We start from the raw sequence: 18,198 nt of genomic DNA on the forward strand, positions 1-18,198 counted from the left end.
GTTCCTGACATGGACAGAGGTGGCAGCATAGAGCACTGTGTCAGACTGGAAAGAATACACTTCTTCCTGCAGGACATACAGCAGCTGATAAGTACTGGAAGACTGGAGATTTTTAAATAAAACTAACTTTCCAACAGTAGTTGATTTGAAGAAGAAAAACTGTCTCTGGAGTACCCCTTTAAAAAAAATTGGATTTTACTGGCCAACCCTGTGAATGTTTTTGTCTATAGTTTGTATTTGTGCTGTTTTTATTCTGTATTTTTATCATTAGGGTTTATAAGCATAAAGCCAGACATTACATATAAGTAACTTTATATTCTATAAGTACAAATGTTCATTCACAACTGGATGCGTATTTCCAATAACATTATACTGGTATTATATTTATGTTTTATGAACACTAAAGCATCATGCAGTTTAACCCCTCACAACACATCCTATTTTGGCCTTGTGGACGCAGCCATTTTTCATTTTTTTTCCTCCTTGCTTTCTAAGGCTTCTTTTTTCGCAAAATCAATTGTGCTTTTAAATGACAGATTTCATTTCACCATTAACATACAGAGTGAAACAAAAAATATTATTTGTTAGGAGAAATTGAAAAAAAAAAAAAAAAAGGAAGTGCACTTTTACATGAGTACTCACCATTTATAGTCTTCATATTCATACACAGAAACTTGTTTTATTTAATAAAATCTGGAAAATAAAAAGAGAAATTGCCTATATGATGCCATGCTGTTACAGTATAGGGCACAATTGTACTAAATGTAAGATAGATACAGGTCGCACCTCTGGGAGCTGCACCTGCACCAGAACAGGGGTTCCGTCAAACCCTGTTCTACTTAAAGGGCTTGGCCACTTTATAGTAAAATTGCTTAGTGTACAGTATTAGTAAGTGTACTCACTGTATATACTGACAGCAGCTCCCTGTGTACCTCATAGAGCTAATATTACACTCCCCTACTGCCCTTCTGTGGTGAGTCTGAGTCTGTCCAAAAGATGGCCACAGGTGACCATGCCCCACACCCCAGTGTCCACGATAGGCATAAAGACTCAGTGGTGGACACTGGGGGGCGTGGCATAATCACATGCTTCTACATGTCGGCCATCTTATGGACAGAACCACCACAGAGCAGGACAGCACAGCCTGCAGGAGGGGAGTCTGATTTTAGCTCTATTAGGTACACAGCTGCTGTCAGTAAGTGCTGTAAACACTGACTAATACAGGATATTGAGCAATTTTACTATAAAGTGGCAAACCCCTTTAAGGAGGCTACTCACCACCACATTCAGGTAAACAAAGAGGTGGCCAAACTACGGACATGTAGAAAAAAATCAGTGCTATCTACCACTGTTTCTATAATTCACAGTCACACCTACCAGAGTTCTGAAGGCAGCAGAATACATCAAGCTCAACTGTTATCTTGGCTATGTCTCTGTTAGGCCCTCAGGATGTAGCAGCCTGTGTCTGTCCCACCAGGTGGGGTGAGAGTAAAGGCCCTATTACACCAAGGAATTATTGGCCATATTCGGCCTATTATTGGCCATTACGGCCGATAATCGCATCATCTAATAGTAATGTTAAAAGGCAACAATCTGCTGACATGCGCTGATCTGACAGGTCGGCTCTGGCTTGCTCCTGCTGATCGGCCCATGTAATAGGGCCTTTAGGATCCTATTACACTGGGCAACTACCTGCCCGATCAGGCAAAATCAGGCAGATATCACCCAATTAAAGAGAATCATTGGCTGATCGTTGTCTCATCAAGTATAGAAGAAATAAAGTTATATACTTACTTCCCCACACTCCCCTGTGTCCTCCTGCCTGTTCCCCGCTCTCTGCAGCACGGCTCCGCAGGCACGTTTGACATCTATGAAGTGACAGGCCACTCAGCCAATCACTGGCCGTTGCACTGTTCCATCTCAACCATTGATTGGCTGAATGGCCTGTCACTTCAGACTTGGCTTCAGATGTGCCAGCGGCAACTACAGTAAGTGGAAAACAGGCAGGAGGACACTGGGAAGTGTGAGAGGTAAGTATATATATTTTACTATATTCTATATACGCAGCAAGGGCTATATGGATATCACTAACAATATATATAGCCCGTGCTTCATGATCATTGAGCCGTGTAACAGGCTTGGTAAGTGTTTGCCGATCTGGCAGATCAGTGCTCGCTTAGATAAAAAATCGGGCCGTGCAGCATGGCCCTTAGAGGATCCAAGCTCAGGAAATAAGGCAAGGTTCCAAAGGTGGGGCCTGCATCTATAAAACATTTATAGCTAATCCTGTAGGTATGCCATAAACAATAAATGTTTAGGATGGGAATAACCAGTTTAGAGGAATTCTACTGTACATAACATTACAAAAGAAAACCCGTTTGCATTATCTGACCATTCTACTTGAGGTGTAAATTCAGACCCTAAGGGCCAGGTCACACTGAGCAAGATCTTCGGAAATCTCCGCCGCAGAATCCCGCTGCGCTCAGTGTGCTGCTGTAAGTGAATGAAAGGGCGTGCGCTCGTCCGCGGAGAGCGGCGGCAGCAGACGAGCATGCGCCCTCTTATTCACTTACAGCAGCACACTGAGCACAGCGGGATTCCTGGCGGAAATCTCTGCTGCAGAATTCCGACGATCTTGTTCAGTGTGAACTTGCCCTTAGGGGGAGATTTATTAAACATGGTGTAAAGTGGAACTGGCTCAGTTGCCCCTAGCAACCAATCAGATTCCACCTTTCATTCCTCACAGACTCTTTGGAAAATGAAAGGTGGAATCTGATTGGTTGCTAGGGGCAACAGAGCCAGTTTCACTTTACACCATATTTGATAAATCTCCCTCTAAATGAATTAAAAAGCATTACAGCTTTTCCGACTCGCCGAGGCGTATTTTTCATTGGATAAATTTAAATAGCTAAAGTTTACATTTTTTTTTATTGTATTCCTGCCTCACCATGGCAGAAAAATGAGCTCCCCTTACCCTTGATAACTCACTCACCAACAAATATAGCAAAATCACTAGGGCTAACTGCAGTCGTAATGACCAAAAGATCGGGTAAATCATGGCTTTGTTCCCTCGCTGGAGTAAATAATTTTGTGACAAAGCCATTTATTGTGGTAGCTCTATGCGATAACAGATGCTTAGCTGAATATTGTAAACAGATAAAACTTGTAACTCAATGAATTGACAGTTAAATTAACATAAATTTTATTTGCTGACAACAGCGAGAAAACACAGAAATGTAAATTTAAACACCGCTCGAAAGAAGAAAGATATTTCAACGGACTGGAAGCAATCTGATAATAAATAAGACAAAATAAGATGAAAAAGAACATTTGTTTCAGCTAACTAGTCAGTCCCTTGAGGAATTTGCCATTTGCCAGGCACTAAATAATACCCACCAGTTATCGCTGCAAAATAGGCGATGACCTATATATTCAAATAACATAAAAATGTTTCTTATGCATCCAATGGATACTGAATGATATTTTAGTTTATTTGGTAAGTGATTTTGGAATTCCGTGATAAACTATAATAAGAAATAAAAAATAAAAAAAATGTTGATTGATTTTTTTTTTTTGTAATTTTTACAACAAACGAAAACATGAATGGAGCTGAAAAGATATGTATATCATGAAACGTAAAGGTTACAAGTTGTATGAGGATGTATGAGAAGGTTCCCATTTTGTAGTGGTCTGCATAGACTCCATGGAGATGCATATTATTCAAGTTTCAATTGGACTCTTAAAGGGGTATTCCACTCCAACAAAACTTTTCATATGTTGCTGCCCATGGTGAGACTAACAATTCATTCCATACTTATTTTCTTTTCAGTCTCCTTCCCCCAGTTCTGAGCTGCTTTGTGGTAAAGACACAAAAACTGTGTGTGAGCTTTTCTCTCTGTCTCCTCCCTCCTCCTTTTTGAGACGGCTGATGTAAACAAGTCCCTGGCAGGCAATTTTGTTGCTTCCTTGTAATGCTGGCATCAATATGACGTAAAGTTGCTGATAACTCACTGTGATTAATACTCCCGGCATTACAAAGATGCTACAAAGTTGACATATAGAGATTTGTTTACATCAGCCATCTTGGAAAAAGAGAGAAAAGCTCACACACAGATTTTTGTGTCTTCAGCTCACTTTATACAGTTGCAGTCTGCCAATCTGGACTATGGAATATTGGAAGCAGGTGGGAGCTTTCAGGGACCTTGTAGGGCATATCAGGTCATATCAGGTTACTGATTTGGATCACCATTATCATAGTGGTCATCCCACTACAGGTCATGATAAGACAAGCTTTAGCCTCTTTTACCACTGTTTCTTTCTTGTCCATGACTGGAAGGAACAAGTATATGCAAAAGAAAAGCCTGTGGAGCCTCATTAAACAGACTCGAAACACAGGACTAGCCAGATATCCCTCCGGGAAGGACCAAGTCAAGGGGTGGCTCCTGTAGGGAAACCACCAAATCCAGTGGCCCTATAAGTCAATGCAGTGACAAGGGAAAAACCAAGGCTAGGTATCCATCCACATACAGCTGTTTCAGGTGTTGCCCCTCATCAGTGTAGAGCAGGATTCTGACTAGCAATGCCTAGTAGAGCAAGTGGAAGGAACAAGTATACATCTCTGCCTGACCATATGACTAGGTGTTTCTGTATTGCTTCTTTTGTAGAGGGTGTAGATGTCATATTATATGGAGTGCCAAGTTGGGTAAAGGAGGACCAGTGGCAACAGCTTCTTTCCCATGGGAACAACCTTGGGCTAGGTTCAGAATAGGTTTTTGCAGCACCTCCTAACTATACGTTCTCATCCCGTCAAAAAAAAAGGGATGCCAATATTTACAGTGGCGTGCTGCTTCACATTAATGGCCCAAACTTAATCAACTAACGACAACAACTGAGCCACTTCCCTAATGTGTATGTTTATTTAGCAAGAGCCAACAGCATAAATTCTGGACATTAAAGTGAATGCACAGAGTGACACAGTATAGTGCAGTGTGCCTTTCCTGATAGGATGCTGACGTGTAACGATACAAGCATGTCGGCTAATCGTTGACTTCTATTACAAGAGATGATTATCATCCGTAACGGCCGATAATCGCTTTGTGTGATAGTGCCTTAAGGTAATATATATATATATATATATATATATATATATATATATCCCTTATTTAAAAAAGAGAATAAAGTCTAGGCCTGTGCCCCTTTTAAATAATGTTAATCAAAAATAGAGAAACTGAAAATGTTAATCCATGATTTTTATTCAGGCATATGTCACTGGAATATATTATGTTTTCTTAACCTTTTGTGCAGTGACACCTGTCTCACGGTGACCCAAAAGTGGAAAGTTCTGGAACTAACTTGTCATAACCATAACATTTTTGCAGGACAAAGCGATCCCATTCACAGCATTCCAACATCCACAAGCTGGTAACAGACTCAACAAACCCAAGTGCCAAGTGCAACATAAATAGAAACTGAATAAATATATGAAAGCTACTTCATAAGATACCAGAATAATTAATCTTAACTATTGAGTAAACTGGTAATAGATTTCTAAATTGCCGACAAACTCTAAACATCTGTCATACCTATAGGCTATTCTAAAGTATGGATATGTACTTCGGACATATGTCAGGAGCATTCCACATTGGGAGAGTTCACACTAGGGTGGTGTTAACATAACCTAACTGGTAAATGAATGCTAAACACACTTAACTATCCCAGTAATGCATTCCTAAGGCTGTGTTCACACATTCACAATTTTAATGTTTTTGTTTTGTTTGCATATTAAAGATCCTAACAGTTTATGTGGGCCCAATTACACTGGGCAATTTTCTGCCCAATCAGGCATAGTCAGGCAGATATTGCCCATGTAATAAAGATAACAATCAGCCGAGGGGCCGATCATCGGTTGATCTTTGTCTTTCACCATAAATCACTGACCGCCAACTGTGCATCGCTCTGTGTAATAAAAGGTGATGATGAAAGTATGCAGAAAATACTAAACACTATACTTGCCTCTCCACGCTCCTCTAGTGTCCTCCTGCCTGACCTCTTGCTGGCACTTCTAAAGCCGTGTGCAGTGACAGGCTGTTCAGCCAATCACTGGTGCGGCACTGTCCTGCCAGTGATTGGCTGACCGGTCTGTCACTTCACAAATGGCCTAAGACATGTCAGCAGCAGTTGTGGTGAGCAGGAAACAGGCAGAAGAACACAGAGGAGCCTGGAGAGGTAAGTAATAACAAGGGCTGCATAGACATCAAGCCATGTAATAGGCTCAATAAGCGAGAGCTGATCAGCGCTTACCAATACACAAAGTCAGGACGTGTAAGACGGCCCTAATTTGGCTTTCTGAGCCTTGCCATTTGATTTGCACTACCAGACTTAGGCTATGATCTCAATACAGGAATGTGCCGTCATTTAGCCGTCTTTTGATAAAGACAGCCACAAATAATGATCATGATAAGTAATTGTGTCCCTCATTATCAATAAATGTCCGTCTTTTCCCAGTAAATGACGGCACATTCCCGTAGTGGAATAGCCATAATCTGACTTTTAATGAAAAGACAAATACCTGTGATTAATAGTTAGCGCTAGGGATGGTCCGAACCGGCTTCGGTTCGGGTTCGTACGAACCCGAACTCTCGGCAAAGATTCCCAGTGTCTGCCCGCTCCGTGAAGAGGGTGGATACAGCAGGAGGACCTCGGCAGGTTCGGACCATCCCTAGTTAGCGCCCTACTGCTTTAAGGTGCTGAGGAGGGTTTGTATGGCTTAAAGGGGTTGTTCAGGGAAAAACCACTGATAGCCTACCCACTGAATAAGCTATCAATGGTTGATCGGCTGGGTGCCAACACCCGACTCCTCTACCGATCAGCTGTTCAGGTGCCCGCACTACAGAGAGAACAGTGCCAGAATTGTTTGGCTCTGTTCCCTCTGTAGCAGTGGTGCCAGTGTACTACAGTTTCAATTCCTATTCACTGCAGTAGGAGCTAAGGCAACAATACACCCTTGCCACTGCTACAAAGGGAACAGAGCCAAAGAATTCTCGCACTGTTGTCACTGTAGTGCAGGCACCAGAACAGCTGATTGGCAGGGGGGTTGGGGACAACAGTCCCAGAATTGGTTGGTTCTGTTCCCTGTGTAGTGATGGCATCGGCGTACTGCACTGCCGTGGGCAGTGATTGGCAGGGCGGTCTATCACTCCCAAGATTAGTTTGCCTCAGAAGTAGAGGCGCTGCTGTCAACGACAGTGCAGGAGGACACCGGGGGAGCGTGGGAAGGTAAGTATAGGCTCTTTATTGTTTTCTACATAACAGCAGCAAGATATTAAAAGTTGTCTGACACCGGACAACCCCTTTAAGAGAAAAGATAAAGGACTGTAAAAAAAAAAAAAGATGGGTGAGAACATCTTCCAAGTGTGGTAATCCCATAATTACTGTCAGGCACTGTATGTGTGTACACTGTGTTTTCCAGCTACTCACCCTGTGGAGTTGTACCTCCTAATGCACAGGACCGGGGCTGTTCACAATGCCTTTTTTTAGAAGTAACTTGCCAACATAAACTATAATCACAGTAAATGCTACCGTCTGATCCTTTATCCTGCTGAGATTTTTTTTCTCTACTGAAAGGATTTCAAGCAATAATTAGTTGACTAATGTTTGGTTACGGGTAAGAAGGGCACTATTATCCTGGACTTCCATTACTGTCTCAGGGTGTGAATCCATCAAGAGCGCAGACACTTGCTTTTCTGAATTTTCTAGTGTAAAGTCTGTTAAATTATAAAGCATGTAACACTTTATATAGCCAGAGTACTTAATATCACTTGCACAGCATGCACACAATATTTTATTGATTTTTTTAAAAGCATTGTGTAAAGGTAAAACCATTCCAAGTTGCTAACTGTACCTTTAAACATTATATGTATAGAAAGTAAAAAGGTCACGCTGTCAGAATGTCACAATAATTTCTACAGTTTAAAGGGGAATTCCGCTCAGGTAAAATACATGTTAAATCATGCCCCTCCTGTAGACTAACAATTCGCTCCATACTTGTTACCCTTCTACCCCAAGTTCTGAGCCTGCTAACTTCTGCTGAAGACACAAAAAAACTTTGTGAGAGCTGTTTACTCCATCCCCACTCTGATCTCCCTCCTCGCCCCTCCCTTCTGAGATAGCTCATGTAAACAGCATCCATGTCCAGCTGTCTCTGCACTCTAAAGGTTCAGCGCAGTTAGGTCACCAACAACTTGACCTAATATTAACTTTCCCAGCATTACAGAGTGCAGAGACAGCCAATCGGCTGTTTACATGAGCCGTCTCGAAAAAGGGGGGAGGGGGAGGGGGCAGGCTCGGACTGTCTCACAGGGGAGCAGGGGAATCCCCTGGTGGGCCCTACCCTTTGATGGGCCCCTAAACAGGAGGAAGGCCTCCCTGTCTAGCAACTCTAGGATGACATATGATCCCCCAACACTGCTGCACGTGCCTTTCACCCGGTTATTTACTGCCTCTATCTAGTAACCTGGGGTTTCATCATATTATATGATGAGGCACAGAGTGACTGGGGTGACAAGCAGCAGCATGTAGTGTGCAGATTTAGCGCAACCCCTTTCCTCTCCCCTGGGACCCTCCACCACATTCTCCTCTCAGGCTGTCCCTATCTGCTTTTTGTGCTGCTGCTTGCAGTCAGGACACAGGAGGAGAGGAGAGAGGGGCAGCCTGCACAGTATGACCCTGGGGCTGAAAATCTGACAGCATGTGAGCTATACCTGGTGCTTTGTAACCTGCCTGATTGGCTGATGGGGAGCGAGGGGAGCCGGGAGCGTTACACAGCCGCGGCGCCAAGCAGGTAATGTATGCTCGAGGCCAGGTCCCATACACTCAGCGGATCTGCTGCGTGTATGGGACCCATTCAGCTTCACGCTACAGGATACACAGGGAATTTTGTTGCAAACTCACAGCATGAAATCCGCTGCAGATCCAGTACGTGTGAAGCTACCCTTACACATCTAGACAACCCCTTTTGTACAGTCAATGCAGTTTTTCCAGTGATCAACTAATCGGGTGATCACAGATTTCATATTAAATCCTGGAAAATGTAGTTTTACATGCCGCCCACACTGCTTGTCTATACTCTGGAGGATTTCCAGGTAGAGATTCCTTTCTCTATTAATTTCAACAGCTTTATTAATAATACTCTTTGGCAGCCCATGTTAACAAATCCACTGTATATATTACCATATACCAGTGGATTTTGAGTGACCGGAAATGCTGGGAATTGTAGAGTATAGAAATGTCTGTGAACCACAAGGACTGACTGCAAAGCATTATGGGGAAGCTTAATGTCATGTGGTTTCAGTCATCATCATCATCATCATCATAAGCTTTACAACAATGGAGCAGCTTTATGAACTTGCTAGAGACACAGTCTGATTTGCCTATAGCAACCAATCACAGCTCACCTTTCATATCTTAACAAGCTGTAATAAAATTAAAGCTGAGCTTTGATTGGTTGCTATGGGCAAGTTAGACTGTCTAAGTTGCACATGGCAACCAATCACAGTTCAGCCTTTATTTTACCAGAGTAATATGAGAAATGAAAGAAGCGCTGTGATTGGTTGCTATGGGCCACATCAAACTATATTATTTAGTGTTCTTAGTGCGGCCTAACCATAAGCTGTTTGCTTGGTCACAAGTGTGTTTAGTGACCTCTGCAGTAAAGTGCATCGCCAGTCATTAATGGGTTAATGCTTCAGATGTTTACCTGCAGTAACCATGGCAACCGTGCATTGTGATGACAAGCACTTATGTCATAAAGAAGGTTCCATAAAGCAATGCACCGCGCCCTGATCAGTGCCATCTTGGATGCGCCAGAGGACCTTGAGCTTGACTACATTACTGCCCCCTACCCTTGATGTAATTTGGAAGTTCTAGCAGGGGAAAAACGGGTGGTCTGCTTTAGACTACACATTCATCAAGTCTCCACCTTCTTGAGAAGTGGACCTGGATCTGTGAGGGAGAAGCGATACATCTGCCTAGCCAGCAATAAGGTGATAGATATTGCAGCCAGATTACTCTCCCATCCAGTGTATTATATTTATAGGATGGTATTACCCTCTAAGCCCAGGGGAGGGGCAACTCTCCAGCCATGGCTCCCTCGAGGTTTCCCCCACAGGGGTTTTTCCTCACCTGAGTGCTGGAGGGTGACTCTTCGTGAGTCGGGGGTCTGCCATTTTTAGTGTCATGTAATTTCAAATAAAATTGGGACCCTTTGACACCTGATTACATTGTGTTGTGTATTTATTTTGCGTTCTTTGGTTTAACTTATTATGTTTGGGAGTTGGGGGTCCATTACATATTGCAGAGTCATAAAGCTGGACATCTGCCTGCTACATAGATCTATCACCTGCACAATGAGCACAAGTAGGATGGAGCAGTGGATAGTAGAACTTCTGCATGTATGTGCATATCCCTGGATTAAGGGGGCACTCAAACCTTGAAGAAAAAACACGCTGCGCAAGGTTTAAACCAACATCAGCAAGGTTTGTCAAATGTTTTTTTTAAGTGACAAGGTCACACCAATCATAGCAACATGGACACCACCATAAATATACATTATATATATATATGTTGCAGGGAAATGATCAAATCCCTAAGGATTTGATGTACGTATTGTGCGTGTGTGTGTACTATGTATGCATATAGGTAATGTGCATTTATATCTGTGTTTGATGTATGTATTTGATGTATGTATATATTGTGCATATTTGTATGTAATATGTATGTAAAGGTTATGTTCACTTATTTGTAACTCCCCCTCCCATTCCTAAACCTGCTGGGGACTCAGTGTCCAAGTGAGAATTTAGCAGGGAGAAGCCTCTTTGACTCTTTGTACCAGAGAATAAAAGCATTTTTTATGTTATGAAAGCACAGACAAATATATTTAAGGTACCAGGTGTCTTGTTGACGTAACAGCATCTAACAGTGTCAGCAGTTTGGAACATGAATTACAGCTGACAGATTCCCTAAAGGAGAAGTCTTGTGAAAGTAACAAATGACAGGTAGGCGGGGGGGGGGGGTGATCCATCGGCTGAGTATGTGACGTTGCAGCTGGAGGAGCTGCAGGAGTCCAGCATCTGTTGGATTTCGTTAGGGAGGGCTATGAGAGCACAGGGACAGGTAAGTATACTTTTGTTATTATGTTCCCGCACCCCCTGCATGCGGTTTGTTAGTTTCATGACATTTCTACTTTCAAGAAAATGAGGTGCCACACTATGCTGTTTGCATAGAGTAACTGACAAGTTACTAGCAGTGAGCTAGCATCGCTGGTTACATACACAGCTCTGTGCAAAGGCGCTATAGTACTGTGAAAGTTTTGACACTGGTTATATCTGGTATATGTAGGGTGGGCCCCTGGAATTTAATTCCCTGGTGGGCCCAAGGAGCCCTGGGGGAAGGAGACTGAAAAGACAACAACAAATATGGATCGAATTGTTAGTCTTCAGAAGGGGGGTGATTTAACATGTGGAATACCCCTTAATATACAGTTTCTTCTAAAGGCTACACACCTTTCTTGTAATGTTACAGGGGCACCCATACTAGTAAAGTGAGTGGCCCCAGTCAGGAAGCAGCTCCAGGAAACACATATAGGGGGAATAACAACATAACTGAAATTAGGGAAAATAAATCTGAGCTGTGATTGGTTTCTATGGGCATTTAAATTTTTACAATTTTGAGTCTATCCATGTTTTCCCAGACTCCCTAGGGTTGCATCCAACTTCATCCACCAGAAGTCAAATGCCGGGTTTGGCCAATCTCTGAGTTCAGGTTTGGCCAATGACTAATCACTACCTCAAATAATCCAGGTCTTGTTTAGAAAATCTAAATCTGATAAATCTAAACTGAGAGCAGGTGGCAAAAAGAGGTGGTAGATATGAACAGTGGAGTGTGTTATGCCAGAAATATACTCCAGCTCTATTTTAGGTATTGCTGGTGCACCAAACTTTGCTTAAGACTATTATGTAAAACACTGGTTTTAAAAGGGAACTCCAGTTAAGAAAGATTTAACCCAGTTCAATCCCATCTATAATCTGAGATTGTGTATAATAGATTTCTATTGCATGAATTGGTTAATTTATCTGCAGCACATCCTGACTCCCACCCTGAAGCTGCTGAAAATCCTCGGTGCCTGGTCCATTCTGTCTCCACTCCCCCCCCCCCCCCCCCCTCCCTTCGAAGACATGATCTCTGTCTTTTCTGTTTCCAGAAAGAAAGGATATGCAAAATAGTTCTCACCACTATTGAGCAAAGAGATGTCCCTTCAAGTCAAGTCTCACTCAATCAAGGTGTCTTACAACATTGAGTGGGGATTTGATGCCACGCCAAACAATCTCTCCAAAAGGAAAGATTTCCCATCTGCAGACAGCTGTTTCAGGGTGTTAGCCCCTCATCAGTCCAGAGCAGGGTGTTGGCTGGCTATTGAGAGGTCTATCGACGTGGGACAAAGAATTCAAAGAATTCTTAGTTGAGCAGTGGTCTGTAAGTCTCCACATGTCTTTATGACAAGCTCTCCTTAAAGGACAACTCCGGCAAAAAATTTTTTTGGCTTATTTAACACACATTACAAAGTTATATAACTTTGTAATGTGGTTAAATACCCGGTCTGGCCCCCTTCCCCCACTTTCCGACCCCCCACCCCGGAAGTTAAAGAATGTATACATTACCTATTACGGTCGTCACGGTCCTCTTCTCTGGTGTCGGGTGACGTCAGAGCTGGGGGGCGGTCCGGGTCTTCTTCCTCTTTGGCGTCTTCATTGAGAGTGAATGGGAGAGAAAAGGCTGCTGGTGCACATGCGCACCAGCAGCCTTTTCATTGGCTGGAGCGCATCACATGGCTTCCAGCTTGCTCAGCCCTGATTGGCTGAGCTTGCTGGAAGCCATGTGATGCGCTCCAGCCAATGAAAAGGCTGCTGGTGCGCAAGCGCACTGGCAGCCTTTTCTCTCTCATGGACCCGGAAGCAAGAGACATCGCTGGACGGCGGAGGCAGGTGACGGTGAGGCGGACGGCGGGCGAATGGAGTGGCGATCGTCACCGGAGGGATGGTGAGTATGGTGTCTGTGTGTGTCTGTGTTTTTTTTTTGGGGGGGGGGACCCGCCGGAGTTGTGCTTTAAGAAGAGTCAGTACCCCTTTGACCCTCTTCTGTTTCCAGGCAAGCTGTAACACCTCATATGTAACCCTGCCCACCAATGATATCACTCAGTGATCACCTGACCTAGGGGGGGAAATAACAGCCTCTCCTGAGTAGTATAGGGAAAAAGAGACCCTGTTGTTTTATTTCTCTCTCACTAAGCTATCTATGTAGATAGATAGATAGATAGATAGATAGATAGATAGATAGATAGATAGATAGATAGATAGACACTGTGTTTACTGTGCAAAGCAGAAGCAGATCGAGCCAGTGGTGGACAGAAACTCTGAGGTGCAGTGCATGCTGGGAGATGTAGTTTCCCGGCCGGGTGCCATGATGTAAAAGTGGGATTATTCATAAAAGTTTAAATCTTAAGGATTGTACCCGAGCTGCACCAGTTCTATAAAATGCATTAGCCAAGACTGGCAGACTCCCCTCCAATACCCAAAGCTTCAAACATGCCCTCAAAACACATCTTTTCAAGCAGGCATTTAAGCACTTAGACCTGTGCAGGCAGGCATTGGTTGGTGACTGGTTCACCCACCCTTACCTTCACTGCCTTATTTATAAAGATGGCTGGACCATAGTAACAGTGAAGCACTTTGCCCCTCTGCCTTTTTGTCTCAAACCCCCTCCTAATAGTCGGTAAGCTCTTGTGAGCAGGGCCCTGTATAGATAATTATATGTATATCTCTGTAATGTCTGATTTTTGCACCCCCATTTGGGGCTAGGAGCAGTGGGAAAGGTGTGAAACAATTAGTCCACTTTTATGCTTCCCTGCATTTCTTTTTTTTAGGATCTTAGCAGTTTCCCTTTAAGAAATTTCATCCTCAAGCTATGTTCCCACACAGTAAAATAAAAGTAAAATACAACCGTAATTTTGAGTGAAAATAAAATAATGAGTGAAAAGATTAAAAAAAAGCAGATGATAAATAATGAGCATATTCATTATTTTGATGGGCATAATCAATTACGGCTGTTATTCTATACGGTGTGTGCACTGCCGGCCAATATCCCATTGACTTTAATGGAGCACATTATAACATTGGATATAAGGTCATATTTTTATCTAAGATTACGGCCATATTTTGCTTTTATTTTTGTGTGTGTGAAAATAGCCTAAATGTTGTAGCTTTACAGCTACTGACCCTGTGGGAGCTGACAGGTAACAGCAGCGCTGAACAATTTATTTTCTCATCAGAGGAAATGTTACTGGCCTGAACCAAAGTCTATTCTGCTGATTTAATTGCACAACACATACAAAGTGCTAAATGTATAAATGTGGTAATAAGGGAGAAACTACAATTTTGGCACCAATCACTGTGATTTTCTCCTTTCTGTCACTACAGTCTGTAGCATTAACATAGTTACACCTCAGCTTCTCAGTTTATGATGGGAAGTGCAAAGTGCAAACCAAAGTGCATCTGATGATCAGACTATTAGTGACGAAATTCCTTACAACCTGAGCTAATAGCTGTTTACACAGTTACAATAAAATAAAATAAAATGACATATTACAAAATAAGAACACACTGGAGAGATTTAACAAAGGGTGTAAAATTTAGACTGGTGTAAACTGCCCACAGCAACCAATCACAGCTCAGCTTTCAGCTCTGGTAAAATGAAAGCTGAGCTGTGATTGGTTGCTGGGGGCAGTTTACACCAGTGTATAATTTACACCCTCTGATAAGTCTCCTCTATTGTTGTGTCAATTGTTTGAGCTGAGAGGCATGGAGAGCGGAGATGTGCAAGCCATCCTATTGAAAGAGATAGCAGGCGGAATTCGGCGTGGAGTCCGCGGGCGGGGGTTCAGAGCGTAATTTCAGCAGCAATTCCGCAGTGTGAACAGGCCCTAGTGTCACAAATGTAGGTAGGAAAGGGGCAGAGGAGGACACAGTGCATCCTAGCCTGGTTCCACCAGCTGACCCTGTCTACTCGCGTTAACAGTCATAGGCCACTGCGGACAACAACAGAGACGGGCCCTTCCTGAGGCTATGGTGACAACACAGAAGACAGAAAAGACAGACTCACAGGTCAACAGACTGGAGTAAAAACTAAACAGACAGTGAAGCACAAAATCAGGATCCAATAAAACAGTCAGGAAAAACCATGTATAACAATAAAGAAATAGAGCAACAGGTAAACTGAGCATGCTTAACCCCTTAATGAGGGACGATGGATATACCGTCAGGCCGCCGTTAGGAGGATACAGGCCCATCACTGCATCAGCTAATTAACCATTTAAATGCCACTGTGAAAACTGACACTGGCATATAAATGCCATTAAAAGTCAAAGTTGGTGGCATAATGTACTGATCAGCCTTCCCCATATGCTGTCGGTTAAGTTAACTTAGACGTGACACAGCTCAGACCTGGTCTAGCTCCCAGGCCGGTGACGCGAACCTGTGACATCCTTGGTAACTAGAGATGACGTTGGGTATCCATGATGTCACCCAGCAGGTGGCGCTCCAAACACCGAAGGGGTAACACTTACACTTACTCTTACACTTGTCAATAGATGTACTCACACTCCTTGTTTATAATGGAGGGATCAGAGGTGTAATACCAGATGATCTGTCAAAATAACATCCCGCCTTGAAGTGTGGTTTCCCTGTATTCTCCACCTTCATGCCCTTTGCATAAAATCATAATTGGGTTGTCTGGGCAGGAGTAATAGACACCTCTTCTGACACCAACGTTTCGACCTTACATGGGTCTTTGCTTGACAGAGACCCATGTAGGGTCGAAATGTTGCATTTACTGTATCGGATTCTGCCAATAAAGCTTTGAAAACATTCTACGGATGTTGCTGGCTCCTCTTTCTTCTATATGTCTGCATGACATGTCAAACTTTTAACAATGTTAATAGTATTTCACGATTCCACTAGAAATATAGTTTGATTTTGTGCATTGCTACAAAATATTTTCTCATATATCAGCTGAATAAACCAACAGTAGGAAAAAAAATAGCCGCAAGTAAATATTTCCACTAGGACTCCATAGCAACATAATGTCTTGTGCAAGTAGCAGTAAACTTTTAGCCTTAGCTATTTCATTGTGCAGGGTCCTGGAGGTTTGGCCCCACCAATAAATCATCAATGGCCTTAGAAGTATTAATTTGAAATGCTATGTACACCTTGTTTAGTACTTTTATGCAATGGTACAGAAACACTTATTCCATAGGTCATTCTTAAAAATTGTAGAAAGAAAATTAAAAAAGAGTGAGCAAAACATCCACAAATATGATACTAATAAAAACTAGAGTTCATGGCACAAAAAAATGACACCCAAAATAGTTTTGTAGGTGAAGAAATAAAATCATTATAAGAGTCACAATAGGCTAATTTTAATCATAATCACTCGCAAAAAAAAAAAGTTTTACTGTAAAAAAAAATATTAAAACTTTAGAAAAGCTATGAACATGCATATTAGCATATTATTGTGTTTGAACTGATGTATAGAAGAAAGATATCGTATCAGTTTTACCATAAAGTGCATTATGTAGACACAGGAACCCCCCCCCCAAAGTTACAAAATTGGACTATTTTTCCAATTTCACACCATAAATAATATTTTGGGGGTTCTGTTATACATTTTATGGTGAATTGAAATTCCATTACAAAGTACGCCTATTCCTGAAAAAAAAACAAGCCCCTACATGGCCCTGTAGATGGAGAAATAAAAGTGCTATAGCTCTTAGACCAGGAGGAAAAAATGCAAAAATGAAAAATGGCGTCCGGTTATTTAGGCCATTTTGGGCTCTGTCATGCAGGGGTTAAAATGGAGCTGTCAGACGTAAAGGAAGAAATGAAAGGGCGGCATTGTACTATTTTGATCCCCCATGTAGGTGGTACAGTTAAAATACAAGCAGGAAAGAGCAGTTTACATTGACACATATTAATTTTCCATTACCTCAAATATATTTCAGCACTTGTTAGTTTGACATTTATAGGAGCATTTCTTAAGCATGTTTTTTCAGACGTGCAGCATCGGGGTCTATGCTAGCCGCTCATGGTGAACTGAACTTGATTTGTAATTTTGATTAGAGATGAGAGAACCGGGTTCGGGTTCGAGTCCATCCGAACCTGAACGTTCAGTATTTGATTAGCGGTGGCTGCTAAACTTGGATAAAGCTCTAAGGTTGTCTGGAAAACATGGATACAGCCAATGACTATATCCATGTTTTCCACATAGCCTTAGGGCTTTATCCAACTATAGCAGCCACCGCTAATCAAATGCCGAAAGTTCGGGTTTGGATTGACTCGAGCATGCTCAAGGTTCGCTCATCTCTAATTTTGATGCTTGACAATCTATAGAGGCAAAGACGGGTTTCTGTTCATTCCACCTTCCAAATAATTTAAAGTTATTGACCTGTTTTGTTTTCAAACTGAATATACAAGTTGTGGATGAAACTCTATAAGGCATGTAGGTGCTGTGAAACCTCTTAAATATATACAAATCTCAGTTAGGAAAAGAAAACACAGTGAGGGTCTGACTTTAACGACTCCTGCTGAACACTAGAACAGTGTGCTTGTCCAGGGGACTCATCTACGAAGCTAACCTTTCTGTATTAAAGGGGTACTCTAGTGAAAAATGTTTTCTTTTAAATCAGCTGGTATTAGAAAGTCATATAGATTTGTAATTTACTTCTATTAAAAAGTCTCAAGCTTTCCAGTACTTATCAGTTGCTGTATGTCATGCAGGAAGTGATGTATTCTTTCCAGTCTGACACTGTGCTCTCTGCTGCCACCTCTGTCAGTGACAGGAACTGTCCAGAGCAGGAGAGGTTTTTTTTATGGGGATTCGCTTGCTTTTGACAGTTCCTGTCACTGACAGAGGTGGCAGCAGTAAGCACTGTGGCCGACTGGAAAGAATACATCATTTTCTGCAGGACATTCAGCAGCTGATAAGTACTGGAAGACTTCAGATTTTTTTATAGAAATAAATTATAAATCTATATAACTTTCTGACACCAGTTGATAAAAAACAACATTTTTTTTCGCCTAATACCACAGATGA

General features: G+C 42.3%; 1 protein-coding gene across 8 annotated transcripts in view; it reads right to left on the minus strand.

Annotated features, from left to right (window-relative positions):
- The window catches only part of CSGALNACT1 (chondroitin sulfate N-acetylgalactosaminyltransferase 1), a 261,184-nt gene that overhangs the window by 217,418 nt on the left and 25,568 nt on the right, over positions 1 to 18,198 (minus strand). For 5 of the 8 annotated variants that reach the window (XM_069978156.1, XM_069978155.1, XM_069978158.1 and 2 more), the window contains exon 2: positions 643 to 693. The exons of the other annotated variants lie outside the window; for them this stretch is intronic. The gene's annotated coding sequence lies outside the window, so the exon portion shown is untranslated. The remainder of the gene's footprint in view (positions 1 to 642; positions 694 to 18,198) is intronic. 8 annotated transcript variants of the gene reach the window in all.

The sequence above is a fragment of the Dendropsophus ebraccatus genome, chromosome 7, assembly GCF_027789765.1.
Source record: "Dendropsophus ebraccatus isolate aDenEbr1 chromosome 7, aDenEbr1.pat, whole genome shotgun sequence".
NCBI lineage: Eukaryota > Metazoa > Chordata > Amphibia > Anura > Hylidae > Dendropsophus > Dendropsophus ebraccatus.